We start from the raw sequence: 27,137 nt of genomic DNA, 5'->3' as shown, positions 1-27,137 counted from the left end.
GAACTTAGTGTAGGTCGTTTGCGGCTACTAGCACCATATCTCTCGCACACAGGCACCTGTCTACAGCGCATCCTCGGTAGTATAGTGGTTAGTATCCCCGCCTGTCACGCGGGAGACCGGGGTTCGATTCCCCGCCGGGGAGATGCGATTTTTATCTCACAACCCTGTTCGAGTGTTGCGCGTATGTGGGTCGTAAGAGCATTAACTTTGCGATCGTGGAGTGTAGTTGGCGCAAAATCTTAAAAAATGCTACAACTTAGGAAGTGGTTCTCGCATTCTTCACATTTCAGAACTGCGGGGTATGCTGTTAACGCTGTATCAAAGCACCCCAGCCGACGCTGTGGGCGTAATAATCGAGCTCGGCACAGTCCGCAAAAGAAATAATTTTAGCAGAGCGTGGTTTCGATCCACGGACCTCTGGGTTATGGGCCCAGCACGCTTCCACTGCGCCACTCTGCTGCCTGGGGTTGCGCCGGCTCTTCGCCACGTGACGTGGGACACTTGGAAAGTGTTGTCTGCGTCCCTTTCACACGCCTGTATTTAATTGCGTATCATCTCCTACAGCTCTCAGCTTGACTTGTCTCGACTTTGCTCGACTGACGCTACGCTGACGCTTGCAGGCAGCGATATTTACCACGATCGACTCGACATGCAGCTGCGAGATGCACAGGAGCAACAAAGCACTCCACGGTGCGGCGACATACGAAATCCACTGCCCAGCTACGCGTCGGCAACTAACAAAACGCCGACCCTGCCAGGATTCGAACCTGGAATCTTCTGATCCGTAGTCAGACGCGTTATCCGTTGCGCCACAGGGCCAGTGGCAGCATTTCTTTCTACGAGACAAGTGCAATTCGCTAAGAAACGTGTTCTCCATGGCTGAGCAAGCTCCCAAGGAAGGTACCTTTCGTGCAGCTGCGTGGCCGCAGTGCGCCTGCAGAGCTTAGAGCTTGCCACGCATCTGCTCTCGCTGTTCGACAGGTAGCAGAAGGCAAGGCGCGCGTTTTCCCACGTTTTCTCGACGACGAGAGCCGGTTGATGTGCATGTAAGCGTAGCATATGAAACAAGAATAGCACGAAGCATTGGTAGTCAGTGCCAAAGTCGCAGTATGGCATCAGGTGGCGATCGTATGTTTCTGTGGCCACCACTGGATTGCAGCAAAGTGAATACCGCTAACTGAGAGCACTCTGTTGTAGCCCCAGTGGCGCAATTGGTTAGCGCACGGTACTTATAAGGCAGTAGCCGTGAGCAATGCCGGGGTTGTGAGTTCGAGCCTCACCTGGGGCATACTTTTATTTCTTAGCAGCTGTCTCTGACAGCAACAGGAGGCTAGGTTTGAGATGTATCAGCTATTTGAGTAACATAATTGTGCATTCGAGACGCTAGCTGCGTCTTCCTCGGTAGTATAGTGGTCAGTATCCCCGCCTGTCACGCGGGAGACCGGGGTTCGATTCCCCGCCGGGGAGGCACATCCGATTTTTAATTGCTGCTCTATCACTCGCCGAACTTAGTGTAGGTCGTTTGCGGCTACTAGCACCATATCTCTCGCACACAGGCACCTGTCTACAGCGCATCCTCGGTAGTATAGTGGTTAGTATCCCCGCCTGTCACGCGGGAGACCGGGGTTCGATTCCCCGCCGGGGAGATGCGATTTTTATCTCACAACCCTGTTCGAGTGTTGCGCGTATGTGGGTCGTAAGAGCATTAACTTTGCGATCGTGGAGTGTAGTTGGCGCAAAATCTTAAAAAATGCTACAACTTAGGAAGTGGTTCTCGCATTCTTCACATTTCAGAACTGCGGGGTATGCTGTTAACGCTGTATCAAAGCACCCCAGCCGACGCTGTGGGCGTAATAATCGAGCTCGGCACAGTCCGCAAAAGAAATAATTTTAGCAGAGCGTGGTTTCGATCCACGGACCTCTGGGTTATGGGCCCAGCACGCTTCCACTGCGCCACTCTGCTGCCTGGGGTTGCGCCGGCTCTTCGCCACGTGACGTGGGACACTTGGAAAGTGTTGTCTGCGTCGCTTTCACACGCCTGTATTTAATTGCGTATCATCTCCTACAGCTCTCAGCTTGACTTGTCTCGACTTTGCTCGACTGACGCTACGCTGACGCTTGCAGGCAGCGATATTTACCACGATCGACTCGACATGCAGCTGCGAGATGCACAGGAGCAACAAAGCACTCCACGGTGCGGCGACATACGAAATCCACTGCCCAGCTACGCGTCGGCAACTAACAAAACGCCGACCCTGCCAGGATTCGAACCTGGAATCTTCTGATCCGTAGTCAGACGCGTTATCCGTTGCGCCACAGGGCCAGTGGCAGCATTTCTTTCTACGAGACAAGTGCAATTCGCTAAGAAACGTGTTCTCCATGGCTGAGCAAGCTCCCAAGGAAGGTACCTTTCGTGCAGCTGCGTGGCCGCAGTGCGCCTGCAGAGCTTAGAGCTTGCCACGCATCTGCTCTCGCTGTTCGACAGGTAGCAGAAGGCAAGGCGCGCGTTTTCCCCACGTTTTCTCGACGACGAGAGCCGGTTGATGTGCATGTAAGCGTAGCATATGAAACAAGAATAGCACGAAGCATTGGTAGTCAGGTGCCAAAGTCGCAGTATGGCATCAGGTGGCGATCGTATGTTTCTGTGGCCACCACTGGATTGCAGCAAAGTGAATACCGCTAACTGAGAGCACTCTGTTGTAGCCCCAGTGGCGCAATTGGTTAGCGCACGGTACTTATAAGGCAGTAGCCGTGAGCAATGCCGGGGTTGTGAGTTCGAGCCTCACCTGGGGCATACTTTTATTTCTTAGCAGCTGTCTCTGACAGCAACAGGAGGCTAGGTTTGAGATGTATCAGCTATTTGAGTAACATAATTGTGCATTCGAGACGCTAGCTGCGTCTTCCTCGGTAGTATAGTGGTCAGTATCCCCGCCTGTCACGCGGGAGACCGGGGTTCGATTCCCCGCCGGGGAGGCACATCCGATTTTTAATTGCTGCTCTATCACTCGCCGAACTTAGTGTAGGTCGTTTGCGGCTACTAGCACCATATCTCTCGCACACAGGCACCTGTCTACAGCGCATCCTCGGTAGTATAGTGGTTAGTATCCCCGCCTGTCACGCGGGAGACCGGGGTTCGATTCCCCGCCGGGGAGATGCGATTTTTATCTCACAACCCTGTTCGAGTGTTGCGCGTATGTGGGTCGTAAGAGCATTAACTTTGCGATCGTGGAGTGTAGTTGGCGCAAAATCTTAAAAAATGCTACAACTTAGGAAGTGGTTCTCGCATTCTTCACATTTCAGAACTGCGGGGTATGCTGTTAACGCTGTATCAAAGCACCCCAGCCGACGCTGTGGGCGTAATAATCGAGCTCGGCACAGTCCGCAAAAGAAATAATTTTAGCAGAGCGTGGTTTCGATCCACGGACCTCTGGGTTATGGGCCCAGCACGCTTCCACTGCGCCACTCTGCTGCCTGGGGTTGCGCCGGCTCTTCGCCACGTGACGTGGGACACTTGGAAAGTGTTGTCTGCGTCCCTTTCACACGCCTGTATTTAATTGCGTATCATCTCCTACAGCTCTCAGCTTGACTTGTCTCGACTTTGCTCGACTGACGCTACGCTGACGCTTGCAGGCAGCGATATTTACCACGATCGACTCGACATGCAGCTGCGAGATGCACAGGAGCAACAAAGCACTCCACGGTGCGGCGACATACGAAATCCACTGCCCAGCTACGCGTCGGCAACTAACAAAACGCCGACCCTGCCAGGATTCGAACCTGGAATCTTCTGATCCGTAGTCAGACGCGTTATCCGTTGCGCCACAGGGCCAGTGGCAGCATTTCTTTCTACGAGACAAGTGCAATTCGCTAAGAAACGTGTTCTCCATGGCTGAGCAAGCTCCCAAGGAAGGTACCTTTCGTGCAGCTGCGTGGCCGCAGTGCGCCTGCAGAGCTTAGAGCTTGCCACGCATCTGCTCTCGCTGTTCGACAGGTAGCAGAAGGCAAGGCGCGCGTTTTCCCACGTTTTCTCGACGACGAGAGCCGGTTGATGTGCATGTAAGCGTAGCATATGAAACAAGAATAGCACGAAGCATTGGTAGTCAGGTGCCAAAGTCGCAGTATGGCATCAGGTGGCGATCGTATGTTTCTGTGGCCACCACTGGATTGCAGCAAAGTGAATACCGCTAACTGAGAGCACTCTGTTGTAGCCCCAGTGGCGCAATTGGTTAGCGCACGGTACTTATAAGGCAGTAGCCGTGAGCAATGCCGGGGTTGTGAGTTCGAGCCTCACCTGGGGCATACTTTTATTTCTTAGCAGCTGTCTCTGACAGCAACAGGAGGCTAGGTTTGAGATGTATCAGCTATTTGAGTAACATAATTGTGCATTCGAGACGCTAGCTGCGTCTTCCTCGGTAGTATAGTGGTCAGTATCCCCGCCTGTCACGCGGGAGACCGGGGTTCGATTCCCCGCCGGGGAGGCACATCCGATTTTTAATTGCTGCTCTATCACTCGCCGAACTTAGTGTAGGTCGTTTGCGGCTACTAGCACCATATCTCTCGCACACAGGCACCTGTCTACAGCGCATCCTCGGTAGTATAGTGGTTAGTATCCCCGCCTGTCACGCGGGAGACCGGGGTTCGATTCCCCGCCGGGGAGATGCGATTTTTATCTCACAACCCTGTTCGAGTGTTGCGCGTATGTGGGTCGTAAGAGCATTAACTTTGCGATCGTGGAGTGTAGTTGGCGCAAAATCTTAAAAAATGCTACAACTTAGGAAGTGGTTCTCGCATTCTTCACATTTCAGAACTGCGGGGTATGCTGTTAACGCTGTATCAAAGCACCCCAGCCGACGCTGTGGGCGTAATAATCGAGCTCGGCACAGTCCGCAAAAGAAATAATTTAGCAGAGCGTGGTTTCGATCCACGGACCTCTGGGTTATGGGCCCAGCACGCTTCCACTGCGCCACTCTGCTGCCTGGGGTTGCGCCGGCTCTTCGCCACGTGACGTGGGACACTTGGAAAGTGTTGTCTGCGTCCCTTTCACACGCCTGTATTTAATTGCGTATCATCTCCTACAGCTCTCAGCTTGACTTGTCTCGACTTTGCTCGACTGACGCTACGCTGACGCTTGCAGGCAGCGATATTTACCACGATCGACTCGACATGCAGCTGCGAGATGCACAGGAGCAACAAAGCACTCCACGGTGCGGCGACATACGAAATCCACTGCCCAGCTACGCGTCGGCAACTAACAAAACGCCGACCCTGCCAGGATTCGAACCTGGAATCTTCTGATCCGTAGTCAGACGCGTTATCCGTTGCGCCACAGGGCCAGTGGCAGCATTTCTTTCTACGAGACAAGTGCAATTCGCTAAGAAACGTGTTCTCCATGGCTGAGCAAGCTCCCAAGGAAGGTACCTTTCGTGCAGCTGCGTGGCCGCAGTGCGCCTGCAGAGCTTAGAGCTTGCCACGCATCTGCTCTCGCTGTTCGACAGGTAGCAGAAGGCAAGGCGCGCGTTTTCCCACGTTTTCTCGACGACGAGAGCCGGTTGATGTGCATGTAAGCGTAGCATATGAAACAAGAATAGCACGAAGCATTGGTAGTCAGGTGCCAAAGTCGCAGTATGGCATCAGGTGGCGATCGTATGTTTCTGTGGCCACCACTGGATTGCAGCAAAGTGAATACCGCTAACTGAGAGCACTCTGTTGTAGCCCAGTGGCGCAATTGGTTAGCGCACGGTACTTATAAGGCAGTAGCCGTGAGCAATGCCGGGGTTGTGAGTTCGAGCCTCACCTGGGGCATACTTTTATTTCTTAGCAGCTGTCTCTGACAGCAACAGGAGGCTAGGTTTGAGATGTATCAGCTATTTGAGTAACATAATTGTGCATTCGAGACGCTAGCTGCGTCTTCCTCGGTAGTATAGTGGTCAGTATCCCCGCCTGTCACGCGGGAGACCGGGGTTCGATTCCCCGCCGGGGAGGCACATCCGATTTTTAATTGCTGCTCTATCACTCGCCGAACTTAGTGTAGGTCGTTTGCGGCTACTAGCACCATATCTCTCGCACACAGGCACCTGTCTACAGCGCATCCTCGGTAGTATAGTGGTTAGTATCCCCGCCTGTCACGCGGGAGACCGGGGTTCGATTCCCCGCCGGGGAGATGCGATTTTTATCTCACAACCCTGTTCGAGTGTTGCGCGTATGTGGGTCGTAAGAGCATTAACTTTGCGATCGTGGAGTGTAGTTGGCGCAAAATCTTAAAAAATGCTACAACTTAGGAAGTGGTTCTCGCATTCTTCACATTTCAGAACTGCGGGGTATGCTGTTAACGCTGTATCAAAGCACCCCAGCCGACGCTGTGGGCGTAATAATCGAGCTCGGCACAGTCCGCAAAAGAAATAATTTTAGCAGAGCGTGGTTTCGATCCACGGACCTCTGGGTTATGGGCCCAGCACGCTTCCACTGCGCCACTCTGCTGCCTGGGGTTGCGCCGGCTCTTCGCCACGTGACGTGGGACACTTGGAAAGTGTTGTCTGCGTCCCTTTCACACGCCTGTATTTAATTGCGTATCATCTCCTACAGCTCTCAGCTTGACTTGTCTCGACTTTGCTCGACTGACGCTACGCTGACGCTTGCAGGCAGCGATATTTACCACGATCGACTCGACATGCAGCTGCGAGATGCACAGGAGCAACAAAGCACTCCACGGTGCGGCGACATACGAAATCCACTGCCCAGCTACGCGTCGGCAACTAACAAAACGCCGACCCTGCCAGGATTCGAACCTGGAATCTTCTGATCCGTAGTCAGACGCGTTATCCGTTGCGCCACAGGGCCAGTGGCAGCATTTCTTTCTACGAGACAAGTGCAATTCGCTAAGAAACGTGTTCTCCATGGCTGAGCAAGCTCCCAAGGAAGGTACCTTTCGTGCAGCTGCGTGGCCGCAGTGCGCCTGCAGAGCTTAGAGCTTGCCACGCATCTGCTCTCGCTGTTCGACAGGTAGCAGAAGGCAAGGCGCGCGTTTTCCCACGTTTTCTCGACGACGAGAGCCGGTTGATGTGCATGTAAGCGTAGCATATGAAACAAGAATAGCACGAAGCATTGGTAGTCAGGTGCCAAAGTCGCAGTATGGCATCAGGTGGCGATCGTATGTTTCTGTGGCCACCACTGGATTGCAGCAAAGTGAATACCGCTAACTGAGAGCACTCTGTTGTAGCCCCAGTGGCGCAATTGGTTAGCGCACGGTACTTATAAGGCAGTAGCCGTGAGCAATGCCGGGGTTGTGAGTTCGAGCCTCACCTGGGGCATACTTTTATTTCTTAGCAGCTGTCTCTGACAGCAACAGGAGGCTAGGTTTGAGATGTATCAGCTATTTGAGTAACATAATTGTGCATTCGAGACGCTAGCTGCGTCTTCCTCGGTAGTATAGTGGTCAGTATCCCCGCCTGTCACGCGGGAGACCGGGGTTCGATTCCCCGCCGGGGAGGCACATCCGATTTTTAATTGCTGCTCTATCACTCGCCGAACTTAGTGTAGGTCGTTTGCGGCTACTAGCACCATATCTCTCGCACACAGGCACCTGTCTACAGCGCATCCTCGGTAGTATAGTGGTTAGTATCCCCGCCTGTCACGCGGGAGACCGGGGTTCGATTCCCCGCCGGGGAGATGCGATTTTTATCTCACAACCCTGTTCGAGTGTTGCGCGTATGTGGGTCGTAAGAGCATTAACTTTGCGATCGTGGAGTGTAGTTGGCGCAAAATCTTAAAAAATGCTACAACTTAGGAAGTGGTTCTCGCATTCTTCACATTTCAGAACTGCGGGGTATGCTGTTAACGCTGTATCAAAGCACCCCAGCCGACGCTGTGGGCGTAATAATCGAGCTCGGCACAGTCCGCAAAAGAAATAATTTTAGCAGAGCGTGGTTTCGATCCACGGACCTCTGGGTTATGGGCCCAGCACGCTTCCACTGCGCCACTCTGCTGCCTGGGGTTGCGCCGGCTCTTCGCCACGTGACGTGGGACACTTGGAAAGTGTTGTCTGCGTCGCTTTCACACGCCTGTATTTAATTGCGTATCATCTCCTACAGCTCTCAGCTTGACTTGTCTCGACTTTGCTCGACTGACGCTACGCTGACGCTTGCAGGCAGCGATATTTACCACGATCGACTCGACATGCAGCTGCGAGATGCACAGGAGCAACAAAGCACTCCACGGTGCGGCGACATACGAAATCCACTGCCCAGCTACGCGTCGGCAACTAACAAAACGCCGACCCTGCCAGGATTCGAACCTGGAATCTTCTGATCCGTAGTCAGACGCGTTATCCGTTGCGCCACAGGGCCAGTGGCAGCATTTCTTTCTACGAGACAAGTGCAATTCGCTAAGAAACGTGTTCTCCATGGCTGAGCAAGCTCCCAAGGAAGGTACCTTTCGTGCAGCTGCGTGGCCGCAGTGCGCCTGCAGAGCTTAGAGCTTGCCACGCATCTGCTCTCGCTGTTCGACAGGTAGCAGAAGGCAAGGCGCGCGTTTTCCCACGTTTTCTCGACGACGAGAGCCGGTTGATGTGCATGTAAGCGTAGCATATGAAACAAGAATAGCACGAAGCATTGGTAGTCAGGTGCCAAAGTCGCAGTATGGCATCAGGTGGCGATCGTATGTTTCTGTGGCCACCACTGGATTGCAGCAAAGTGAATACCGCTAACTGAAAGCACTCTGTTGTAGCCCCAGTGGCGCAATTGGTTAGCGCACGGTACTTATAAGGCAGTAGCCGTGAGCAATGCCGGGGTTGTGAGTTCGAGCCTCACCTGGGGCATACTTTTATTTCTTAGCAGCTGTCTCTGACAGCAACAGGAGGCTAGGTTTGAGATGTATCAGCTATTTGAGTAACATAATTGTGCATTCGAGACGCTAGCTGCGTCTTCCTCGGTAGTATAGTGGTCAGTATCCCCGCCTGTCACGCGGGAGACCGGGGTTCGATTCCCCGCCGGGGAGGCACATCCGATTTTTAATTGCTGCTCTATCACTCGCCGAACTTAGTGTAGGTCGTTTGCGGCTACTAGCACCATATCTCTCGCACACAGGCACCTGTCTACAGCGCATCCTCGGTAGTATAGTGGTTAGTATCCCCGCCTGTCACGCGGGAGACCGGGGTTCGATTCCCCGCCGGGGAGATGCGATTTTTATCTCACAACCCTGTTCGAGTGTTGCGCGTATGTGGGTCGTAAGAGCATTAACTTTGCGATCGTGGAGTGTAGTTGGCGCAAAATCTTAAAAAATGCTACAACTTAGGAAGTGGTTCTCGCATTCTTCACATTTCAGAACTGCGGGGTATGCTGTTAACGCTGTATCAAAGCACCCCAGCCGACGCTGTGGGCGTAATAATCGAGCTCGGCACAGTCCGCAAAAGAAATAATTTTAGCAGAGCGTGGTTTCGATCCACGGACCTCTGGGTTATGGGCCCAGCACGCTTCCACTGCGCCACTCTGCTGCCTGGGGTTGCGCCGGCTCTTCGCCACGTGACGTGGGACACTTGGAAAGTGTTGTCTGCGTCCCTTTCACACGCCTGTATTTAATTGCGTATCATCTCCTACAGCTCTCAGCTTGACTTGTCTCGACTTTGCTCGACTGACGCTACGCTGACGCTTGCAGGCAGCGATATTTACCACGATCGACTCGACATGCAGCTGCGAGATGCACAGGAGCAACAAAGCACTCCACGGTGCGGCGACATACGAAATCCACTGCCCAGCTACGCGTCGGCAACTAACAAAACGCCGACCCTGCCAGGATTCGAACCTGGAATCTTCTGATCCGTAGTCAGACGCGTTATCCGTTGCGCCACAGGGCCAGTGGCAGCATTTCTTTCTACGAGACAAGTGCAATTCGCTAAGAAACGTGTTCTCCATGGCTGAGCAAGCTCCCAAGGAAGGTACCTTTCGTGCAGCTGCGTGGCCGCAGTGCGCCTGCAGAGCTTAGAGCTTGCCACGCATCTGCTCTCGCTGTTCGACAGGTAGCAGAAGGCAAGGCGCGCGTTTTCCCACGTTTTCTCGACGACGAGAGCCGGTTGATGTGCATGTAAGCGTAGCATATGAAACAAGAATAGCACGAAGCATTGGTAGTCAGGTGCCAAAGTCGCAGTATGGCATCAGGTGGCGATCGTATGTTTCTGTGGCCACCACTGGATTGCAGCAAAGTGAATACCGCTAACTGAGAGCACTCTGTTGTAGCCCCAGTGGCGCAATTGGTTAGCGCACGGTACTTATAAGGCAGTAGCCGTGAGCAATGCCGGGGTTGTGAGTTCGAGCCTCACCTGGGGCATACTTTTATTTCTTAGCAGCTGTCTCTGACAGCAACAGGAGGCTAGGTTTGAGATGTATCAGCTATTTGAGTAACATAATTGTGCATTCGAGACGCTAGCTGCGTCTTCCTCGGTAGTATAGTGGTCAGTATCCCCGCCTGTCACGCGGGAGACCGGGGTTCGATTCCCCGCCGGGGAGGCACATCCGATTTTTAATTGCTGCTCTATCACTCGCCGAACTTAGTGTAGGTCGTTTGCGGCTACTAGCACCATATCTCTCGCACACAGGCACCTGTCTACAGCGCATCCTCGGTAGTATAGTGGTTAGTATCCCCGCCTGTCACGCGGGAGACCGGGGTTCGATTCCCCGCCGGGGAGATGCGATTTTTATCTCACAACCCTGTTCGAGTGTTGCGCGTATGTGGGTCGTAAGAGCATTAACTTTGCGATCGTGGAGTGTAGTTGGCGCAAAATCTTAAAAAATGCTACAACTTAGGAAGTGGTTCTCGCATTCTTCACATTTCAGAACTGCGGGGTATGCTGTTAACGCTGTATCAAAGCACCCCAGCCGACGCTGTGGGCGTAATAATCGAGCTCGGCACAGTCCGCAAAAGAAATAATTTTAGCAGAGCGTGGTTTCGATCCACGGACCTCTGGGTTATGGGCCCAGCACGCTTCCACTGCGCCACTCTGCTGCCTGGGGTTGCGCCGGCTCTTCGCCACGTGACGTGGGACACTTGGAAAGTGTTGTCTGCGTCCCTTTCACACGCCTGTATTTAATTGCGTATCATCTCCTACAGCTCTCAGCTTGACTTGTCTCGACTTTGCTCGACTGACGCTACGCTGACGCTTGCAGGCAGCGATATTTACCACGATCGACTCGACATGCAGCTGCGAGATGCACAGGAGCAACAAAGCACTCCACGGTGCGGCGACATACGAAATCCACTGCCCAGCTACGCGTCGGCAACTAACAAAACGCCGACCCTGCCAGGATTCGAACCTGGAATCTTCTGATCCGTAGTCAGACGCGTTATCCGTTGCGCCACAGGGCCAGTGGCAGCATTTCTTTCTACGAGACAAGTGCAATTCGCTAAGAAACGTGTTCTCCATGGCTGAGCAAGCTCCCAAGGAAGGTACCTTTCGTGCAGCTGCGTGGCCGCAGTGCGCCTGCAGAGCTTAGAGCTTGCCACGCATCTGCTCTCGCTGTTCGACAGGTAGCAGAAGGCAAGGCGCGCGTTTTCCCACGTTTTCTCGACGACGAGAGCCGGTTGATGTGCATGTAAGCGTAGCATATGAAACAAGAATAGCACGAAGCATTGGTAGTCAGGTGCCAAAGTCGCAGTATGGCATCAGGTGGCGATCGTATGTTTCTGTGGCCACCACTGGATTGCAGCAAAGTGAATACCGCTAACTGAGAGCACTCTGTTGTAGCCCCAGTGGCGCAATTGGTTAGCGCACGGTACTTATAAGGCAGTAGCCGTGAGCAATGCCGGGGTTGTGAGTTCGAGCCTCACCTGGGGCATACTTTTATTTCTTAGCAGCTGTCTCTGACAGCAACAGGAGGCTAGGTTTGAGATGTATCAGCTATTTGAGTAACATAATTGTGCATTCGAGACGCTAGCTGCGTCTTCCTCGGTAGTATAGTGGTCAGTATCCCCGCCTGTCACGCGGGAGACCGGGGTTCGATTCCCCGCCGGGGAGGCACATCCGATTTTTAATTGCTGCTCTATCACTCGCCGAACTTAGTGTAGGTCGTTTGCGGCTACTAGCACCATATCTCTCGCACACAGGCACCTGTCTACAGCGCATCCTCGGTAGTATAGTGGTTAGTATCCCCGCCTGTCACGCGGGAGACCGGGGTTCGATTCCCCGCCGGGGAGATGCGATTTTTATCTCACAACCCTGTTCGAGTGTTGCGCGTATGTGGGTCGTAAGAGCATTAACTTTGCGATCGTGGAGTGTAGTTGGCGCAAAATCTTAAAAAATGCTACAACTTAGGAAGTGGTTCTCGCATTCTTCACATTTCAGAACTGCGGGGTATGCTGTTAACGCTGTATCAAAGCACCCCAGCCGACGCTGTGGGCGTAATAATCGAGCTCGGCACAGTCCGCAAAAGAAATAATTTTAGCAGAGCGTGGTTTCGATCCACGGACCTCTGGGTTATGGGCCCAGCACGCTTCCACTGCGCCACTCTGCTGCCTGGGGTTGCGCCGGCTCTTCGCCACGTGACGTGGGACACTTGGAAAGTGTTGTCTGCGTCGCTTTCACACGCCTGTATTTAATTGCGTATCATCTCCTACAGCTCTCAGCTTGACTTGTCTCGACTTTGCTCGACTGACGCTACGCTGACGCTTGCAGGCAGCGATATTTACCACGATCGACTCGACATGCAGCTGCGAGATGCACAGGAGCAACAAAGCACTCCACGGTGCGGCGACATACGAAATCCACTGCCCAGCTACGCGTCGGCAACTAACAAAACGCCGACCCTGCCAGGATTCGAACCTGGAATCTTCTGATCCGTAGTCAGACGCGTTATCCGTTGCGCCACAGGGCCAGTGGCAGCATTTCTTTCTACGAGACAAGTGCAATTCGCTAAGAAACGTGTTCTCCATGGCTGAGCAAGCTCCCAAGGAAGGTACCTTTCGTGCAGCTGCGTGGCCGCAGTGCGCCTGCAGAGCTTAGAGCTTGCCACGCATCTGCTCTCGCTGTTCGACAGGTAGCAGAAGGCAAGGCGCGCGTTTTCCCACGTTTTCTCGACGACGAGAGCCGGTTGATGTGCATGTAAGCGTAGCATATGAAACAAGAATAGCACGAAGCATTGGTAGTCAGGTGCCAAAGTCGCAGTATGGCATCAGGTGGCGATCGTATGTTTCTGTGGCCACCACTGGATTGCAGCAAAGTGAATACCGCTAACTGAAAGCACTCTGTTGTAGCCCCAGTGGCGCAATTGGTTAGCGCACGGTACTTATAAGGCAGTAGCCGTGAGCAATGCCGGGGTTGTGAGTTCGAGCCTCACCTGGGGCATACTTTTATTTCTTAGCAGCTGTCTCTGACAGCAACAGGAGGCTAGGTTTGAGATGTATCAGCTATTTGAGTAACATAATTGTGCATTCGAGACGCTAGCTGCGTCTTCCTCGGTAGTATAGTGGTCAGTATCCCCGCCTGTCACGCGGGAGACCGGGGTTCGATTCCCCGCCGGGGAGGCACATCCGATTTTTAATTGCTGCTCTATCACTCGCCGAACTTAGTGTAGGTCGTTTGCGGCTACTAGCACCATATCTCTCGCACACAGGCACCTGTCTACAGCGCATCCTCGGTAGTATAGTGGTTAGTATCCCCGCCTGTCACGCGGGAGACCGGGGTTCGATTCCCCGCCGGGGAGATGCGATTTTTATCTCACAACCCTGTTCGAGTGTTGCGCGTATGTGGGTCGTAAGAGCATTAACTTTGCGATCGTGGAGTGTAGTTGGCGCAAAATCTTAAAAAATGCTACAACTTAGGAAGTGGTTCTCGCATTCTTCACATTTCAGAACTGCGGGGTATGCTGTTAACGCTGTATCAAAGCACCCCAGCCGACGCTGTGGGCGTAATAATCGAGCTCGGCACAGTCCGCAAAAGAAATAATTTTAGCAGAGCGTGGTTTCGATCCACGGACCTCTGGGTTATGGGCCCAGCACGCTTCCACTGCGCCACTCTGCTGCCTGGGGTTGCGCCGGCTCTTCGCCACGTGACGTGGGACACTTGGAAAGTGTTGTCTGCGTCCCTTTCACACGCCTGTATTTAATTGCGTATCATCTCCTACAGCTCTCAGCTTGACTTGTCTCGACTTTGCTCGACTGACGCTACGCTGACGCTTGCAGGCAGCGATATTTACCACGATCGACTCGACATGCAGCTGCGAGATGCACAGGAGCAACAAAGCACTCCACGGTGCGGCGACATACGAAATCCACTGCCCAGCTACGCGTCGGCAACTAACAAAACGCCGACCCTGCCAGGATTCGAACCTGGAATCTTCTGATCCGTAGTCAGACGCGTTATCCGTTGCGCCACAGGGCCAGTGGCAGCATTTCTTTCTACGAGACAAGTGCAATTCGCTAAGAAACGTGTTCTCCATGGCTGAGCAAGCTCCCAAGGAAGGTACCTTTCGTGCAGCTGCGTGGCCGCAGTGCGCCTGCAGAGCTTAGAGCTTGCCACGCATCTGCTCTCGCTGTTCGACAGGTAGCAGAAGGCAAGGCGCGCGTTTTCCCACGTTTTCTCGACGACGAGAGCCGGTTGATGTGCATGTAAGCGTAGCATATGAAACAAGAATAGCACGAAGCATTGGTAGTCAGGTGCCAAAGTCGCAGTATGGCATCAGGTGGCGATCGTATGTTTCTGTGGCCACCACTGGATTGCAGCAAAGTGAATACCGCTAACTGAGAGCACTCTGTTGTAGCCCCAGTGGCGCAATTGGTTAGCGCACGGTACTTATAAGGCAGTAGCCGTGAGCAATGCCGGGGTTGTGAGTTCGAGCCTCACCTGGGGCATACTTTTATTTCTTAGCAGCTGTCTCTGACAGCAACAGGAGGCTAGGTTTGAGATGTATCAGCTATTTGAGTAACATAATTGTGCATTCGAGACGCTAGCTGCGTCTTCCTCGGTAGTATAGTGGTCAGTATCCCCGCCTGTCACGCGGGAGACCGGGGTTCGATTCCCCGCCGGGGAGGCACATCCGATTTTTAATTGCTGCTCTATCACTCGCCGAACTTAGTGTAGGTCGTTTGCGGCTACTAGCACCATATCTCTCGCACACAGGCACCTGTCTACAGCGCATCCTCGGTAGTATAGTGGTTAGTATCCCCGCCTGTCACGCGGGAGACCGGGGTTCGATTCCCCGCCGGGGAGATGCGATTTTTATCTCACAACCCTGTTCGAGTGTTGCGCGTATGTGGGTCGTAAGAGCATTAACTTTGCGATCGTGGAGTGTAGTTGGCGCAAAATCTTAAAAAATGCTACAACTTAGGAAGTGGTTCTCGCATTCTTCACATTTCAGAACTGCGGGGTATGCTGTTAACGCTGTATCAAAGCACCCCAGCCGACGCTGTGGGCGTAATAATCGAGCTCGGCACAGTCCGCAAAAGAAATAATTTTAGCAGAGCGTGGTTTCGATCCACGGACCTCTGGGTTATGGGCCCAGCACGCTTCCACTGCGCCACTCTGCTGCCTGGGGTTGCGCCGGCTCTTCGCCACGTGACGTGGGACACTTGGAAAGTGTTGTCTGCGTCCCTTTCACACGCCTGTATTTAATTGCGTATCATCTCCTACAGCTCTCAGCTTGACTTGTCTCGACTTTGCTCGACTGACGCTACGCTGACGCTTGCAGGCAGCGATATTTACCACGATCGACTCGACATGCAGCTGCGAGATGCACAGGAGCAACAAAGCACTCCACGGTGCGGCGACATACGAAATCCACTGCCCAGCTACGCGTCGGCAACTAACAAAACGCCGACCCTGCCAGGATTCGAACCTGGAATCTTCTGATCCGTAGTCAGACGCGTTATCCGTTGCGCCACAGGGCCAGTGGCAGCATTTCTTTCTACGAGACAAGTGCAATTCGCTAAGAAACGTGTTCTCCATGGCTGAGCAAGCTCCCAAGGAAGGTACCTTTCGTGCAGCTGCGTGGCCGCAGTGCGCCTGCAGAGCTTAGAGCTTGCCACGCATCTGCTCTCGCTGTTCGACAGGTAGCAGAAGGCAAGGCGCGCGTTTTCCCACGTTTTCTCGACGACGAGAGCCGGTTGATGTGCATGTAAGCGTAGCATATGAAACAAGAATAGCACGAAGCATTGGTAGTCAGGTGCCAAAGTCGCAGTATGGCATCAGGTGGCGATCGTATGTTTCTGTGGCCACCACTGGATTGCAGCAAAGTGAATACCGCTAACTGAGAGCACTCTGTTGTAGCCCCAGTGGCGCAATTGGTTAGCGCACGGTACTTATAAGGCAGTAGCCGTGAGCAATGCCGGGGTTGTGAGTTCGAGCCTCACCTGGGGCATACTTTTATTTCTTAGCAGCTGTCTCTGACAGCAACAGGAGGCTAGGTTTGAGATGTATCAGCTATTTGAGTAACATAATTGTGCATTCGAGACGCTAGCTGCGTCTTCCTCGGTAGTATAGTGGTCAGTATCCCCGCCTGTCACGCGGGAGACCGGGGTTCGATTCCCCGCCGGGGAGGCACATCCGATTTTTAATTGCTGCTCTATCACTCGCCGAACTTAGTGTAGGTCGTTTGCGGCTACTAGCACCATATCTCTCGCACACAGGCACCTGTCTACAGCGCATCCTCGGTAGTATAGTGGTTAGTATCCCCGCCTGTCACGCGGGAGACCGGGGTTCGATTCCCCGCCGGGGAGATGCGATTTTTATCTCACAACCCTGTTCGAGTGTTGCGCGTATGTGGGTCGTAAGAGCATTAACTTTGCGATCGTGGAGTGTAGTTGGCGCAAAATCTTAAAAAATGCTACAACTTAGGAAGTGGTTCTCGCATTCTTCACATTTCAGAACTGCGGGGTATGCTGTTAACGCTGTATCAAAGCACCCCAGCCGACGCTGTGGGCGTAATAATCGAGCTCGGCACAGTCCGCAAAAGAAATAATTTTAGCAGAGCGTGGTTTCGATCCACGGACCTCTGGGTTATGGGCCCAGCACGCTTCCACTGCGCCACTCTGCTGCCTGGGGTTGCGCCGGCTCTTCGCCACGTGACGTGGGACACTTGGAAAGTGTTGTCTGCGTCGCTTTCACACGCCTGTATTTAATTGCGTATCATCTCCTACAGCTCTCAGCTTGACTTGTCTCGACTTTGCTCGACTGACGCTACGCTGACGCTTGCAGGCAGCGATATTTACCACGATCGACTCGACATGCAGCTGCGAGATGCACAGGAGCAACAAAGCACTCCACGGTGCGGCGACATACGAAATCCACTGCCCAGCTACGCGTCGGCAACTAACAAAACGCCGACCCTGCCAGGATTCGAACCTGGAATCTTCTGATCCGTAGTCAGACGCGTTATCCGTTGCGCCACAGGGCCAGTGGCAGCATTTCTTTCTACGAGACAAGTGCAATTCGCTAAGAAACGTGTTCTCCATGGCTGAGCAAGCTCCCAAGGAAGGTACCTTTCGTGCAGCTGCGTGGCCGCAGTGCGCCTGCAGAGCTTAGAGCTTGCCACGCATCTGCTCTCGCTGTTCGACAGGTAGCAGAAGGCAAGGCGCGCGTTTTCCCACGTTTTCTCGACGACGAGAGCCGGTTGATGTGCATGTAAGCGTAGCATATGAAACAAGAATAGCACGAAGCATTGGTAGTCAGGTGCCAAAGTCGCAGTATGGCATCAGGTGGCGATCGTATGTTTCTGTGGCCACCACTGGATTGCAGCAAAGTGAATACCGCTAACTGAGAGCACTCTGTTGTAGCCCCAGTGGCGCAATTGGTTAGCGCACGGTACTTATAAGGCAGTAGCCGTGAGCAATGCCGGGGTTGTGAGTTCGAGCCTCACCTGGGGCATACTTTTATTTCTTAGCAGCTGTCTCTGACAGCAACAGGAGGCTAGGTTTGAGATGTATCAGCTATTTGAGTAACATAATTGTGCATTCGAGACGCTAGCTGCGTCTTCCTCGGTAGTATAGTGGTCAGTATCCCCGCCTGTCACGCGGGAGACCGGGGTTCGATTCCCCGCCGGGGAGGCACATCCGATTTTTAATTGCTGCTCTATCACTCGCCGAACTTAGTGTAGGTCGTTTGCGGCTACTAGCACCATATCTCTCGCACACAGGCACCTGTCTACAGCGCATCCTCGGTAGTATAGTGGTTAGTATCCCCGCCTGTCACGCGGGAGACCGGGGTTCGATTCCCCGCCGGGGAGATGCGATTTTTATCTCACAACCCTGTTCGAGTGTTGCGCGTATGTGGGTCGTAAGAGCATTAACTTTGCGATCGTGGAGTGTAGTTGGCGCAAAATCTTAAAAAATGCTACAACTTAGGAAGTGGTTCTCGCATTCTTCACATTTCAGAACTGCGGGGTATGCTGTTAACGCTGTATCAAAGCACCCCAGCCGACGCTGTGGGCGTAATAATCGAGCTCGGCACAGTCCGCAAAAGAAATAATTTTAGCAGAGCGTGGTTTCGATCCACGGACCTCTGGGTTATGGGCCCAGCACGCTTCCACTGCGCCACTCTGCTGCCTGGGGTTGCGCCGGCTCTTCGCCACGTGACGTGGGACACTTGGAAAGTGTTGTCTGCGTCCCTTTCACACGCCTGTATTTAATTGCGTATCATCTCCTACAGCTCTCAGCTTGACTTGTCTCGACTTTGCTCGACTGACGCTACGCTGACGCTTGCAGGCAGCGATATTTACCACGATCGACTCGACATGCAGCTGCGAGATGCACAGGAGCAACAAAGCACTCCACGGTGCGGCGACATACGAAATCCACTGCCCAGCTACGCGTCGGCAACTAACAAAACGCCGACCCTGCCAGGATTCGAACCTGGAATCTTCTGATCCGTAGTCAGACGCGTTATCCGTTGCGCCACAGGGCCAGTGGCAGCATTTCTTTCTACGAGACAAGTGCAATTCGCTAAGAAACGTGTTCTCCATGGCTGAGCAAGCTCCCAAGGAAGGTACCTTTCGTGCAGCTGCGTGGCCGCAGTGCGCCTGCAGAGCTTAGAGCTTGCCACGCATCTGCTCTCGCTGTTCGACAGGTAGCAGAAGGCAAGGCGCGCGTTTTCCCACGTTTTCTCGACGACGAGAGCCGGTTGATGTGCATGTAAGCGTAGCATATGAAACAAGAATAGCACGAAGCATTGGTAGTCAGGTGCCAAAGTCGCAGTATGGCATCAGGTGGCGATCGTATGTTTCTGTGGCCACCACTGGATTGCAGCAAAGTGAATACCGCTAACTGAGAGCACTCTGTTGTAGCCCCAGTGGCGCAATTGGTTAGCGCACGGTACTTATAAGGCAGTAGCCGTGAGCAATGCCGGGGTTGTGAGTTCGAGCCTCACCTGGGGCATACTTTTATTTCTTAGCAGCTGTCTCTGACAGCAACAGGAGGCTAGGTTTGAGATGTATCAGCTATTTGAGTAACATAATTGTGCATTCGAGACGCTAGCTGCGTCTTCCTCGGTAGTATAGTGGTCAGTATCCCCGCCTGTCACGCGGGAGACCGGGGTTCGATTCCCCGCCGGGGAGGCACATCCGATTTTTAATTGCTGCTCTATCACTCGCCGAACTTAGTGTAGGTCGTTTGCGGCTACTAGCACCATATCTCTCGCACACAGGCACCTGTCTACAGCGCATCCTCGGTAGTATAGTGGTTAGTATCCCCGCCTGTCACGCGGGAGACCGGGGTTCGATTCCCCGCCGGGGAGATGCGATTTTTATCTCACAACCCTGTTCGAGTGTTGCGCGTATGTGGGTCGTAAGAGCATTAACTTTGCGATCGTGGAGTGTAGTTGGCGCAAAATCTTAAAAAATGCTACAACTTAGGAAGTGGTTCTCGCATTCTTCACATTTCAGAACTGCGGGGTATGCTGTTAACGCTGTATCAAAGCACCCCAGCCGACGCTGTGGGCGTAATAATCGAGCTCGGCACAGTCCGCAAAAGAAATAATTTTAGCAGAGCGTGGTTTCGATCCACGGACCTCTGGGTTATGGGCCCAGCACGCTTCCACTGCGCCACTCTGCTGCCTGGGGTTGCGCCGGCTCTTCGCCACGTGACGTGGGACACTTGGAAAGTGTTGTCTGCGTCCCTTTCACACGCCTGTATTTAATTGCGTATCATCTCCTACAGCTCTCAGCTTGACTTGTCTCGACTTTGCTCGACTGACGCTACGCTGACGCTTGCAGGCAGCGATATTTACCACGATCGACTCGACATGCAGCTGCGAGATGCACAGGAGCAACAAAGCACTCCACGGTGCGGCGACATACGAAATCCACTGCCCAGCTACGCGTCGGCAACTAACAAAACGCCGACCCTGCCAGGATTCGAACCTGGAATCTTCTGATCCGTAGTCAGACGCGTTATCCGTTGCGCCACAGGGCCAGTGGCAGCATTTCTTTCTACGAGACAAGTGCAATTCGCTAAGAAACGTGTTCTCCATGGCTGAGCAAGCTCCCAAGGAAGGTACCTTTCGTGCAGCTGCGTGGCCGCAGTGCGCCTGCAGAGCTTAGAGCTTGCCACGCATCTGCTCTCGCTGTTCGACAGGTAGCAGAAGGCAAGGCGCGCGTTTTCCCACGTTTTCTCGACGACGAGAGCCGGTTGATGTGCATGTAAGCGTAGCATATGAAACAAGAATAGCACGAAGCATTGGTAGTCAGGTGCCAAAGTCGCAGTATGGCATCAGGTGGCGATCGTATGTTTCTGTGGCCACCACTGGATTGCAGCAAAGTGAATACCGCTAACTGAGAGCACTCTGTTGTAGCCCCAGTGGCGCAATTGGTTAGCGCACGGTACTTATAAGGCAGTAGCCGTGAGCAATGCCGGGGTTGTGAGTTCGAGCCTCACCTGGGGCATACTTTTATTTCTTAGCAGCTGTCTCTGACAGCAACAGGAGGCTAGGTTTGAGATGTATCAGCTATTTGAGTAACATAATTGTGCATTCGAGACGCTAGCTGCGTCTTCCTCGGTAGTATAGTGGTCAGTATCCCCGCCTGTCACGCGGGAGACCGGGGTTCGATTCCCCGCCGGGGAGGCACATCCGATTTTTAATTGCTGCTCTATCACTCGCCGAACTTAGTGTAGGTCGTTTGCGGCTACTAGCACCATATCTCTCGCACACAGGCACCTGTCTACAGCGCATCCTCGGTAGTATAGTGGTTAGTATCCCCGCCTGTCACGCGGGAGACCGGGGTTCGATTCCCCGCCGGGGAGATGCGATTTTTATCTCACAACCCTGTTCGAGTGTTGCGCGTATGTGGGTCGTAAGAGCATTAACTTTGCGATCGTGGAGTGTAGTTGGCGCAAAATCTTAAAAAATGCTACAACTTAGGAAGTGGTTCTCGCATTCTTCACATTTCAGAACTGCGGGGTATGCTGTTAACGCTGTATCAAAGCACCCCAGCCGACGCTGTGGGCGTAATAATCGAGCTCGGCACAGTCCGCAAAAGAAATAATTTTAGCAGAGCGTGGTTTCGATCCACGGACCTCTGGGTTATGGGCCCAGCACGCTTCCACTGCGCCACTCTGCTGCCTGGGGTTGCGCCGGCTCTTCGCCACGTGACGTGGGACACTTGGAAAGTGTTGTCTGCGTCCCTTTCACACGCCTGTATTTAATTGCGTATCATCTCCTACAGCTCTCAGCTTGACTTGTCTCGACTTTGCTCGACTGACGCTACGCTGACGCTTGCAGGCAGCGATATTTACCACGATCGACTCGACATGCAGCTGCGAGATGCACAGGAGCAACAAAGCACTCCACGGTGCGGCGACATACGAAATCCACTGCCCAGCTACGCGTCGGCAACTAACAAAACGCCGACCCTGCCAGGATTCGAACCTGGAATCTTCTGATCCGTAGTCAGACGCGTTATCCGTTGCGCCACAGGGCCAGTGGCAGCATTTCTTTCTACGAGACAAGTGCAATTCGCTAAGAAACGTGTTCTCCATGGCTGAGCAAGCTCCCAAGGAAGGTACCTTTCGTGCAGCTGCGTGGCCGCAGTGCGCCTGCAGAGCTTAGAGCTTGCCACGCATCTGCTCTCGCTGTTCGACAGGTAGCAGAAGGCAAGGCGCGCGTTTTCCCACGTTTTCTCGACGACGAGAGCCGGTTGATGTGCATGTAAGCGTAGCATATGAAACAAGAATAGCACGAAGCATTGGTAGTCAGGTGCCAAAGTCGCAGTATGGCATCAGGTGGCGATCGTATGTTTCTGTGGCCACCACTGGATTGCAGCAAAGTGAATACCGCTAACTGAAAGCACTCTGTTGTAGCCCCAGTGGCGCAATTGGTTAGCGCACGGTACTTATAAGGCAGTAGCCGTGAGCAATGCCGGGGTTGTGAGTTCGAGCCTCACCTGGGGCATACTTTTATTTCTTAGCAGCTGTCTCTGACAGCAACAGGAGGCTAGGTTTGAGATGTATCAGCTATTTGAGTAACATAATTGTGCATTCGAGACGCTAGCTGCGTCTTCCTCGGTAGTATAGTGGTCAGTATCCCCGCCTGTCACGCGGGAGACCGGGGTTCGATTCCCCGCCGGGGAGGCACATCCGATTTTTAATTGCTGCTCTATCACTCGCCGAACTTAGTGTAGGTCGTTTGCGGCTACTAGCACCATATCTCTCGCACACAGGCACCTGTCTACAGCGCATCCTCGGTAGTATAGTGGTTAGTATCCCCGCCTGTCACGCGGGAGACCGGGGTTCGATTCCCCGCCGGGGAGATGCGATTTTTATCTCACAACCCTGTTCGAGTGTTGCGCGTATGTGGGTCGTAAGAGCATTAACTTTGCGATCGTGGAGTGTAGTTGGCGCAAAATCTTAAAAAATGCTACAACTTAGGAAGTGGTTCTCGCATTCTTCACATTTCAGAACTGCGGGGTATGCTGTTAACGCTGTATCAAAGCACCCCAGCCGACGCTGTGGGCGTAATAATCGAGCTCGGCACAGTCCGCAAAAGAAATAATTTTAGCAGAGCGTGGTTTCGATCCACGGACCTCTGGGTTATGGGCCCAGCACGCTTCCACTGCGCCACTCTGCTGCCTGGGGTTGCGCCGGCTCTTCGCCACGTGACGTGGGACACTTGGAAAGTGTTGTCTGCGTCCCTTTCACACGCCTGTATTTAATTGCGTATCATCTCCTACAGCTCTCAGCTTGACTTGTCTCGACTTTGCTCGACTGACGCTACGCTGACGCTTGCAGGCAGCGATATTTACCACGATCGACTCGACATGCAGCTGCGAGATGCACAGGAGCAACAAAGCACTCCACGGTGCGGCGACATACGAAATCCACTGCCCAGCTACGCGTCGGCAACTAACAAAACGCCGACCCTGCCAGGATTCGAACCTGGAATCTTCTGATCCGTAGTCAGACGCGTTATCCGTTGCGCCACAGGGCCAGTGGCAGCATTTCTTTCTACGAGACAAGTGCAATTCGCTAAGAAACGTGTTCTCCATGGCTGAGCAAGCTCCCAAGGAAGGTACCTTTCGTGCAGCTGCGTGGCCGCAGTGCGCCTGCAGAGCTTAGAGCTTGCCACGCATCTGCTCTCGCTGTTCGACAGGTAGCAGAAGGCAAGGCGCGCGTTTTCCCACGTTTTCTCGACGACGAGAGCCGGTTGATGTGCATGTAAGCGTAGCATATGAAACAAGAATAGCACGAAGCATTGGTAGTCAGGTGCCAAAGTCGCAGTATGGCATCAGGTGGCGATCGTATGTTTCTGTGGCCACCACTGGATTGCAGCAAAGTGAATACCGCTAACTGAGAGCACTCTGTTGTAGCCCCAGTGGCGCAATTGGTTAGCGCACGGTACTTATAAGGCAGTAGCCGTGAGCAATGCCGGGGTTGTGAGTTCGAGCCTCACCTGGGGCATACTTTTATTTCTTAGCAGCTGTCTCTGACAGCAACAGGAGGCTAGGTTTGAGATGTATCAGCTATTTGAGTAACATAATTGTGCATTCGAGACGCTAGCTGCGTCTTCCTCGGTAGTATAGTGGTCAGTATCCCCGCCTGTCACGCGGGAGACCGGGGTTCGATTCCCCGCCGGGGAGGCACATCCGATTTTTAATTGCTGCTCTATCACTCGCCGAACTTAGTGTAGGTCGTTTGCGGCTACTAGCACCATATCTCTCGCACACAGGCACCTGTCTACAGCGCATCCTCGGTAGTATAGTGGTTAGTATCCCCGCCTGTCACGCGGGAGACCGGGGTTCGATTCCCCGCCGGGGAGATGCGATTTTTATCTCACAACCCTGTTCGAGTGTTGCGCGTATGTGGGTCGTAAGAGCATTAACTTTGCGATCGTGGAGTGTAGTTGGCGCAAAATCTTAAAAAATGCTACAACTTAGGAAGTGGTTCTCGCATTCTTCACATTTCAGAACTGCGGGGTATGCTGTTAACGCTGTATCAAAGCACCCCAGCCGACGCTGTGGGCGTAATAATCGAGCTCGGCACAGTCCGCAAAAGAAATAATTTTAGCAGAGCGTGGTTTCGATCCACGGACCTCTGGGTTATGGGCCCAGCACGCTTCCACTGCGCCACTCTGCTGCCTGGGGTTGCGCCGGCTCTTCGCCACGTGACGTGGGACACTTGGAAAGTGTTGTCTGCGTCCCTTTCACACGCCTGTATTTAATTGCGTATCATCTCCTACAGCTCTCAGCTTGACTTGTCTCGACTTTGCTCGACTGACGCTACGCTGACGCTTGCAGGCAGCGATATTTACCACGATCGACTCGACATGCAGCTGCGAGATGCACAGGAGCAACAAAGCACTCCACGGTGCGGCGACATACGAAATCCACTGCCCAGCTACGCGTCGGCAACTAACAAAACGCCGACCCTGCCAGGATTCGAACCTGGAATCTTCTGATCCGTAGTCAGACGCGTTATCCGTTGCGCCACAGGGCCAGTGGCAGCATTTCTTTCTACGAGACAAGTGCAATTCGCTAAGAAACGTGTTCTCCATGGCTGAGCAAGCTCCCAAGGAAGGTACCTTTCGTGCAGCTGCGTGGCCGCAGTGCGCCTGCAGAGCTTAGAGCTTGCCACGCATCTGCTCTCGCTGTTCGACAGGTAGCAGAAGGCAAGGCGCGCGTTTTCCCACGTTTTCTCGACGACGAGAGCCGGTTGATGTGCATGTAAGCGTAGCATATGAAACAAGAATAGCACGAAGCATTGGTAGTCAGGTGCCAAAGTCGCAGTATGGCATCAGGTGGCGATCGTATGTTTCTGTGGCCACCACTGGATTGCAGCAAAGTGAATACCGCTAACTGAGAGCACTCTGTTGTAGCCCCAGTGGCGCAATTGGTTAGCGCACGGTACTTATAAGGCAGTAGCCGTGAGCAATGCCGGGGTTGTGAGTTCGAGCCTCACCTGGGGCATACTTTTATTTCTTAGCAGCTGTCTCTGACAGCAACAGGAGGCTAGGTTTGAGATGTATCAGCTATTTGAGTAACATAATTGTGCATTCGAGACGCTAGCTGCGTCTTCCTCGGTAGTATAGTGGTCAGTATCCCCGCCTGTCACGCGGGAGACCGGGGTTCGATTCCCCGACGGGGAGGCACATCCGATTTTTAATTGCTGCTCTATCACTCGCCGAACTTAGTGTAGGTCGTTTGCGGCTACTAGCACCATATCTCTCGCACACAGGCACCTGTCTACAGCGCATCCTCGGTAGTATAGTGGTTAGTATCCCCGCCTGTCACGCGGGAGACCGGGGTTCGATTCCCCGCCGGGGAGATGCGATTTTTATCTCACAACCCTGTTCGAGTGTTGCGCGTATGTGGGTCGTAAGAGCATTAACTTTGCGATCGTGGAGTGTAGTTGGCGCAAAATCTTAAAAAATGCTACAACTTAGGAAGTGGTTCTCGCATTCTTCACATTTCAGAACTGCGGGGTATGCTGTTAACGCTGTATCAAAGCACCCCAGCCGACGCTGTGGGCGTAATAATCGAGCTCGGCACAGTCCGCAAAAGAAATAATTTTAGCAGAGCGTGGTTTCGATCCACGGACCTCTGGGTTATGGGCCCAGCACGCTTCCACTGCGCCACTCTGCTGCCTGGGGTTGCGCCGGCTCTTCGCCACGTGACGTGGGACACTTGGAAAGTGTTGTCTGCGTCGCTTTCACACGCCTGTATTTAATTGCGTATCATCTCCTACAGCTCTCAGCTTGACTTGTCTCGACTTTGCTCGACTGACGCTACGCTGACGCTTGCAGGCAGCGATATTTACCACGATCGACTCGACATGCAGCTGCGAGATGCACAGGAGCAACAAAGCACTCCACGGTGCGGCGACATACGAAATCCACTGCCCAGCTACGCGTCGGCAACTAACAAAACGCCGACCCTGCCAGGATTCGAACCTGGAATCTTCTGATCCGTAGTCAGACGCGTTATCCGTTGCGCCACAGGGCCAGTGGCAGCATTTCTTTCTACGAGACAAGTGCAATTCGCTAAGAAACGTGTTCTCCATGGCTGAGCAAGCTCCCAAGGAAGGTACCTTTCGTGCAGCTGCGTGGCCGCAGTGCGCCTGCAGAGCTTAGAGCTTGCCACGCATCTGCTCTCGCTGTTCGACAGGTAGCAGAAGGCAAGGCGCGCGTTTTCCCACGTTTTCTCGACGACGAGAGCCGGTTGATGTGCATGTAAGCGTAGCATATGAAACAAGAATAGCACGAAGCATTGGTAGTCAGGTGCCAAAGTCGCAGTATGGCATCAGGTGGCGATCGTATGTTTCTGTGGCCACCACTGGATTGCAGCAAAGTGAATACCGCTAACTGAAAGCACTCTGTTGTAGCCCCAGTGGCGCAATTGGTTAGCGCACGGTACTTATAAGGCAGTAGCCGTGAGCAATGCCGGGGTTGTGAGTTCGAGCCTCACCTGGGGCATACTTTTATTTCTTAGCAGCTGTCTCTGACAGCAACAGGAGGCTAGGTTTGAGATGTATCAGCTATTTGAGTAACATAATTGTGCATTCGAGACGCTAGCTGCGTCTTCCTCGGTAGTATAGTGGTCAGTATCCCCGCCTGTCACGCGGGAGACCGGGGTTCGATTCCCCGCCGGGGAGGCACATCCGATTTTTAATTGCTGCTCTATCACTCGCCGAACTTAGTGTAGGTCGTTTGCGGCTACTAGCACCATATCTCTCGCACA

At 53.3% G+C, this 27,137-nt stretch overlaps 71 non-coding genes across 71 annotated transcripts; 53 read left to right on the top strand and 18 right to left on the bottom strand.

Moving 5' to 3' along the window:
- Window positions 1-746: 746 nt before the first annotated feature.
- Trnar-acg lies at window positions 747-819 on the bottom strand. The gene has a single exon. It is a non-coding gene; the product is annotated as a tRNA-Arg (tRNA).
- Window positions 820-1,196: 377 nt separating this feature from the next.
- Trnai-uau lies at window positions 1,197-1,288 on the top strand. Its single transcript is given in 2 exon segments — window positions 1,197-1,234; window positions 1,253-1,288. It is a non-coding gene; the product is annotated as a tRNA-Ile (tRNA).
- A 107-nt stretch (window positions 1,289-1,395) lies between these two features.
- On the top strand, window positions 1,396-1,467 carry Trnad-guc. Its single transcript has one exon. It is a non-coding gene; the product is annotated as a tRNA-Asp (tRNA).
- Window positions 1,468-1,574: 107 nt separating this feature from the next.
- Trnad-guc lies at window positions 1,575-1,646 on the top strand. Its single transcript has one exon. It is a non-coding gene; the product is annotated as a tRNA-Asp (tRNA).
- A 604-nt stretch (window positions 1,647-2,250) lies between these two features.
- On the bottom strand, window positions 2,251-2,323 carry Trnar-acg. Its single transcript has one exon. It is a non-coding gene; the product is annotated as a tRNA-Arg (tRNA).
- A 379-nt stretch (window positions 2,324-2,702) lies between these two features.
- Trnai-uau lies at window positions 2,703-2,794 on the top strand. The gene is given in 2 exon segments: window positions 2,703-2,740; window positions 2,759-2,794. It is a non-coding gene; the product is annotated as a tRNA-Ile (tRNA).
- A 107-nt stretch (window positions 2,795-2,901) lies between these two features.
- On the top strand, window positions 2,902-2,973 carry Trnad-guc. Its single transcript has one exon. It is a non-coding gene; the product is annotated as a tRNA-Asp (tRNA).
- Window positions 2,974-3,080: 107 nt separating this feature from the next.
- Window positions 3,081-3,152, top strand: Trnad-guc. Its single transcript has one exon. It is a non-coding gene; the product is annotated as a tRNA-Asp (tRNA).
- Window positions 3,153-3,756: 604 nt separating this feature from the next.
- Trnar-acg lies at window positions 3,757-3,829 on the bottom strand. Its single transcript has one exon. It is a non-coding gene; the product is annotated as a tRNA-Arg (tRNA).
- Window positions 3,830-4,207: 378 nt separating this feature from the next.
- On the top strand, window positions 4,208-4,299 carry Trnai-uau. Its single transcript is given in 2 exon segments — window positions 4,208-4,245; window positions 4,264-4,299. It is a non-coding gene; the product is annotated as a tRNA-Ile (tRNA).
- Window positions 4,300-4,406: 107 nt separating this feature from the next.
- Trnad-guc lies at window positions 4,407-4,478 on the top strand. Its single transcript has one exon. It is a non-coding gene; the product is annotated as a tRNA-Asp (tRNA).
- A 107-nt stretch (window positions 4,479-4,585) lies between these two features.
- Trnad-guc lies at window positions 4,586-4,657 on the top strand. The gene has a single exon. It is a non-coding gene; the product is annotated as a tRNA-Asp (tRNA).
- Window positions 4,658-5,260: 603 nt separating this feature from the next.
- Window positions 5,261-5,333, bottom strand: Trnar-acg. Its single transcript has one exon. It is a non-coding gene; the product is annotated as a tRNA-Arg (tRNA).
- Window positions 5,334-5,711: 378 nt separating this feature from the next.
- Window positions 5,712-5,802, top strand: Trnai-uau. Its single transcript is given in 2 exon segments — window positions 5,712-5,748; window positions 5,767-5,802. It is a non-coding gene; the product is annotated as a tRNA-Ile (tRNA).
- Window positions 5,803-5,909: 107 nt separating this feature from the next.
- On the top strand, window positions 5,910-5,981 carry Trnad-guc. The gene has a single exon. It is a non-coding gene; the product is annotated as a tRNA-Asp (tRNA).
- Window positions 5,982-6,088: 107 nt separating this feature from the next.
- Trnad-guc lies at window positions 6,089-6,160 on the top strand. Its single transcript has one exon. It is a non-coding gene; the product is annotated as a tRNA-Asp (tRNA).
- Window positions 6,161-6,764: 604 nt separating this feature from the next.
- On the bottom strand, window positions 6,765-6,837 carry Trnar-acg. The gene has a single exon. It is a non-coding gene; the product is annotated as a tRNA-Arg (tRNA).
- A 378-nt stretch (window positions 6,838-7,215) lies between these two features.
- On the top strand, window positions 7,216-7,307 carry Trnai-uau. The gene is given in 2 exon segments: window positions 7,216-7,253; window positions 7,272-7,307. It is a non-coding gene; the product is annotated as a tRNA-Ile (tRNA).
- Window positions 7,308-7,414: 107 nt separating this feature from the next.
- Window positions 7,415-7,486, top strand: Trnad-guc. The gene has a single exon. It is a non-coding gene; the product is annotated as a tRNA-Asp (tRNA).
- A 107-nt stretch (window positions 7,487-7,593) lies between these two features.
- Trnad-guc lies at window positions 7,594-7,665 on the top strand. Its single transcript has one exon. It is a non-coding gene; the product is annotated as a tRNA-Asp (tRNA).
- Window positions 7,666-8,269: 604 nt separating this feature from the next.
- Trnar-acg lies at window positions 8,270-8,342 on the bottom strand. Its single transcript has one exon. It is a non-coding gene; the product is annotated as a tRNA-Arg (tRNA).
- Window positions 8,343-8,720: 378 nt separating this feature from the next.
- Trnai-uau lies at window positions 8,721-8,812 on the top strand. Its single transcript is given in 2 exon segments — window positions 8,721-8,758; window positions 8,777-8,812. It is a non-coding gene; the product is annotated as a tRNA-Ile (tRNA).
- A 107-nt stretch (window positions 8,813-8,919) lies between these two features.
- Trnad-guc lies at window positions 8,920-8,991 on the top strand. Its single transcript has one exon. It is a non-coding gene; the product is annotated as a tRNA-Asp (tRNA).
- Window positions 8,992-9,098: 107 nt separating this feature from the next.
- Window positions 9,099-9,170, top strand: Trnad-guc. Its single transcript has one exon. It is a non-coding gene; the product is annotated as a tRNA-Asp (tRNA).
- Window positions 9,171-9,774: 604 nt separating this feature from the next.
- On the bottom strand, window positions 9,775-9,847 carry Trnar-acg. Its single transcript has one exon. It is a non-coding gene; the product is annotated as a tRNA-Arg (tRNA).
- A 378-nt stretch (window positions 9,848-10,225) lies between these two features.
- On the top strand, window positions 10,226-10,317 carry Trnai-uau. The gene is given in 2 exon segments: window positions 10,226-10,263; window positions 10,282-10,317. It is a non-coding gene; the product is annotated as a tRNA-Ile (tRNA).
- Window positions 10,318-10,424: 107 nt separating this feature from the next.
- Window positions 10,425-10,496, top strand: Trnad-guc. Its single transcript has one exon. It is a non-coding gene; the product is annotated as a tRNA-Asp (tRNA).
- Window positions 10,497-10,603: 107 nt separating this feature from the next.
- On the top strand, window positions 10,604-10,675 carry Trnad-guc. Its single transcript has one exon. It is a non-coding gene; the product is annotated as a tRNA-Asp (tRNA).
- Window positions 10,676-11,279: 604 nt separating this feature from the next.
- Trnar-acg lies at window positions 11,280-11,352 on the bottom strand. The gene has a single exon. It is a non-coding gene; the product is annotated as a tRNA-Arg (tRNA).
- A 378-nt stretch (window positions 11,353-11,730) lies between these two features.
- Window positions 11,731-11,822, top strand: Trnai-uau. Its single transcript is given in 2 exon segments — window positions 11,731-11,768; window positions 11,787-11,822. It is a non-coding gene; the product is annotated as a tRNA-Ile (tRNA).
- A 107-nt stretch (window positions 11,823-11,929) lies between these two features.
- On the top strand, window positions 11,930-12,001 carry Trnad-guc. Its single transcript has one exon. It is a non-coding gene; the product is annotated as a tRNA-Asp (tRNA).
- A 107-nt stretch (window positions 12,002-12,108) lies between these two features.
- Window positions 12,109-12,180, top strand: Trnad-guc. The gene has a single exon. It is a non-coding gene; the product is annotated as a tRNA-Asp (tRNA).
- A 604-nt stretch (window positions 12,181-12,784) lies between these two features.
- Window positions 12,785-12,857, bottom strand: Trnar-acg. The gene has a single exon. It is a non-coding gene; the product is annotated as a tRNA-Arg (tRNA).
- A 378-nt stretch (window positions 12,858-13,235) lies between these two features.
- Trnai-uau lies at window positions 13,236-13,327 on the top strand. Its single transcript is given in 2 exon segments — window positions 13,236-13,273; window positions 13,292-13,327. It is a non-coding gene; the product is annotated as a tRNA-Ile (tRNA).
- A 107-nt stretch (window positions 13,328-13,434) lies between these two features.
- Trnad-guc lies at window positions 13,435-13,506 on the top strand. The gene has a single exon. It is a non-coding gene; the product is annotated as a tRNA-Asp (tRNA).
- A 107-nt stretch (window positions 13,507-13,613) lies between these two features.
- Window positions 13,614-13,685, top strand: Trnad-guc. The gene has a single exon. It is a non-coding gene; the product is annotated as a tRNA-Asp (tRNA).
- A 604-nt stretch (window positions 13,686-14,289) lies between these two features.
- On the bottom strand, window positions 14,290-14,362 carry Trnar-acg. The gene has a single exon. It is a non-coding gene; the product is annotated as a tRNA-Arg (tRNA).
- Window positions 14,363-14,740: 378 nt separating this feature from the next.
- On the top strand, window positions 14,741-14,832 carry Trnai-uau. The gene is given in 2 exon segments: window positions 14,741-14,778; window positions 14,797-14,832. It is a non-coding gene; the product is annotated as a tRNA-Ile (tRNA).
- Window positions 14,833-14,939: 107 nt separating this feature from the next.
- Window positions 14,940-15,011, top strand: Trnad-guc. The gene has a single exon. It is a non-coding gene; the product is annotated as a tRNA-Asp (tRNA).
- Window positions 15,012-15,118: 107 nt separating this feature from the next.
- Window positions 15,119-15,190, top strand: Trnad-guc. Its single transcript has one exon. It is a non-coding gene; the product is annotated as a tRNA-Asp (tRNA).
- Window positions 15,191-15,794: 604 nt separating this feature from the next.
- On the bottom strand, window positions 15,795-15,867 carry Trnar-acg. The gene has a single exon. It is a non-coding gene; the product is annotated as a tRNA-Arg (tRNA).
- Window positions 15,868-16,245: 378 nt separating this feature from the next.
- On the top strand, window positions 16,246-16,337 carry Trnai-uau. The gene is given in 2 exon segments: window positions 16,246-16,283; window positions 16,302-16,337. It is a non-coding gene; the product is annotated as a tRNA-Ile (tRNA).
- Window positions 16,338-16,444: 107 nt separating this feature from the next.
- On the top strand, window positions 16,445-16,516 carry Trnad-guc. Its single transcript has one exon. It is a non-coding gene; the product is annotated as a tRNA-Asp (tRNA).
- A 107-nt stretch (window positions 16,517-16,623) lies between these two features.
- Trnad-guc lies at window positions 16,624-16,695 on the top strand. The gene has a single exon. It is a non-coding gene; the product is annotated as a tRNA-Asp (tRNA).
- Window positions 16,696-17,299: 604 nt separating this feature from the next.
- Window positions 17,300-17,372, bottom strand: Trnar-acg. Its single transcript has one exon. It is a non-coding gene; the product is annotated as a tRNA-Arg (tRNA).
- A 378-nt stretch (window positions 17,373-17,750) lies between these two features.
- Window positions 17,751-17,842, top strand: Trnai-uau. The gene is given in 2 exon segments: window positions 17,751-17,788; window positions 17,807-17,842. It is a non-coding gene; the product is annotated as a tRNA-Ile (tRNA).
- A 107-nt stretch (window positions 17,843-17,949) lies between these two features.
- Window positions 17,950-18,021, top strand: Trnad-guc. Its single transcript has one exon. It is a non-coding gene; the product is annotated as a tRNA-Asp (tRNA).
- Window positions 18,022-18,128: 107 nt separating this feature from the next.
- Trnad-guc lies at window positions 18,129-18,200 on the top strand. Its single transcript has one exon. It is a non-coding gene; the product is annotated as a tRNA-Asp (tRNA).
- Window positions 18,201-18,804: 604 nt separating this feature from the next.
- Trnar-acg lies at window positions 18,805-18,877 on the bottom strand. The gene has a single exon. It is a non-coding gene; the product is annotated as a tRNA-Arg (tRNA).
- A 378-nt stretch (window positions 18,878-19,255) lies between these two features.
- Window positions 19,256-19,347, top strand: Trnai-uau. The gene is given in 2 exon segments: window positions 19,256-19,293; window positions 19,312-19,347. It is a non-coding gene; the product is annotated as a tRNA-Ile (tRNA).
- A 107-nt stretch (window positions 19,348-19,454) lies between these two features.
- Window positions 19,455-19,526, top strand: Trnad-guc. The gene has a single exon. It is a non-coding gene; the product is annotated as a tRNA-Asp (tRNA).
- Window positions 19,527-19,633: 107 nt separating this feature from the next.
- On the top strand, window positions 19,634-19,705 carry Trnad-guc. The gene has a single exon. It is a non-coding gene; the product is annotated as a tRNA-Asp (tRNA).
- Window positions 19,706-20,309: 604 nt separating this feature from the next.
- Window positions 20,310-20,382, bottom strand: Trnar-acg. The gene has a single exon. It is a non-coding gene; the product is annotated as a tRNA-Arg (tRNA).
- A 378-nt stretch (window positions 20,383-20,760) lies between these two features.
- On the top strand, window positions 20,761-20,852 carry Trnai-uau. The gene is given in 2 exon segments: window positions 20,761-20,798; window positions 20,817-20,852. It is a non-coding gene; the product is annotated as a tRNA-Ile (tRNA).
- A 107-nt stretch (window positions 20,853-20,959) lies between these two features.
- Window positions 20,960-21,031, top strand: Trnad-guc. Its single transcript has one exon. It is a non-coding gene; the product is annotated as a tRNA-Asp (tRNA).
- Window positions 21,032-21,138: 107 nt separating this feature from the next.
- Window positions 21,139-21,210, top strand: Trnad-guc. The gene has a single exon. It is a non-coding gene; the product is annotated as a tRNA-Asp (tRNA).
- Window positions 21,211-21,814: 604 nt separating this feature from the next.
- Trnar-acg lies at window positions 21,815-21,887 on the bottom strand. Its single transcript has one exon. It is a non-coding gene; the product is annotated as a tRNA-Arg (tRNA).
- Window positions 21,888-22,265: 378 nt separating this feature from the next.
- Window positions 22,266-22,357, top strand: Trnai-uau. Its single transcript is given in 2 exon segments — window positions 22,266-22,303; window positions 22,322-22,357. It is a non-coding gene; the product is annotated as a tRNA-Ile (tRNA).
- A 107-nt stretch (window positions 22,358-22,464) lies between these two features.
- Trnad-guc lies at window positions 22,465-22,536 on the top strand. The gene has a single exon. It is a non-coding gene; the product is annotated as a tRNA-Asp (tRNA).
- A 107-nt stretch (window positions 22,537-22,643) lies between these two features.
- Window positions 22,644-22,715, top strand: Trnad-guc. The gene has a single exon. It is a non-coding gene; the product is annotated as a tRNA-Asp (tRNA).
- Window positions 22,716-23,319: 604 nt separating this feature from the next.
- Trnar-acg lies at window positions 23,320-23,392 on the bottom strand. The gene has a single exon. It is a non-coding gene; the product is annotated as a tRNA-Arg (tRNA).
- A 378-nt stretch (window positions 23,393-23,770) lies between these two features.
- Window positions 23,771-23,862, top strand: Trnai-uau. The gene is given in 2 exon segments: window positions 23,771-23,808; window positions 23,827-23,862. It is a non-coding gene; the product is annotated as a tRNA-Ile (tRNA).
- A 107-nt stretch (window positions 23,863-23,969) lies between these two features.
- On the top strand, window positions 23,970-24,041 carry Trnad-guc. Its single transcript has one exon. It is a non-coding gene; the product is annotated as a tRNA-Asp (tRNA).
- A 107-nt stretch (window positions 24,042-24,148) lies between these two features.
- Trnad-guc lies at window positions 24,149-24,220 on the top strand. Its single transcript has one exon. It is a non-coding gene; the product is annotated as a tRNA-Asp (tRNA).
- A 604-nt stretch (window positions 24,221-24,824) lies between these two features.
- Trnar-acg lies at window positions 24,825-24,897 on the bottom strand. Its single transcript has one exon. It is a non-coding gene; the product is annotated as a tRNA-Arg (tRNA).
- Window positions 24,898-25,275: 378 nt separating this feature from the next.
- On the top strand, window positions 25,276-25,367 carry Trnai-uau. The gene is given in 2 exon segments: window positions 25,276-25,313; window positions 25,332-25,367. It is a non-coding gene; the product is annotated as a tRNA-Ile (tRNA).
- Window positions 25,368-25,474: 107 nt separating this feature from the next.
- On the top strand, window positions 25,475-25,546 carry Trnad-guc. Its single transcript has one exon. It is a non-coding gene; the product is annotated as a tRNA-Asp (tRNA).
- A 107-nt stretch (window positions 25,547-25,653) lies between these two features.
- On the top strand, window positions 25,654-25,725 carry Trnad-guc. Its single transcript has one exon. It is a non-coding gene; the product is annotated as a tRNA-Asp (tRNA).
- Window positions 25,726-26,329: 604 nt separating this feature from the next.
- Trnar-acg lies at window positions 26,330-26,402 on the bottom strand. Its single transcript has one exon. It is a non-coding gene; the product is annotated as a tRNA-Arg (tRNA).
- Window positions 26,403-26,780: 378 nt separating this feature from the next.
- Trnai-uau lies at window positions 26,781-26,872 on the top strand. Its single transcript is given in 2 exon segments — window positions 26,781-26,818; window positions 26,837-26,872. It is a non-coding gene; the product is annotated as a tRNA-Ile (tRNA).
- A 107-nt stretch (window positions 26,873-26,979) lies between these two features.
- On the top strand, window positions 26,980-27,051 carry Trnad-guc. The gene has a single exon. It is a non-coding gene; the product is annotated as a tRNA-Asp (tRNA).
- The last annotated feature ends 86 nt before the right edge of the window (window positions 27,052-27,137 follow it).

Source organism: Schistocerca piceifrons, chromosome 8 (assembly GCF_021461385.2).
Source record: "Schistocerca piceifrons isolate TAMUIC-IGC-003096 chromosome 8, iqSchPice1.1, whole genome shotgun sequence".
Taxonomy (NCBI): domain Eukaryota; kingdom Metazoa; phylum Arthropoda; class Insecta; order Orthoptera; family Acrididae; genus Schistocerca; species Schistocerca piceifrons.
Note: the sequence above shows the minus strand (reverse complement) of the source record. Positions and strands in the feature narration are given on the sequence as shown.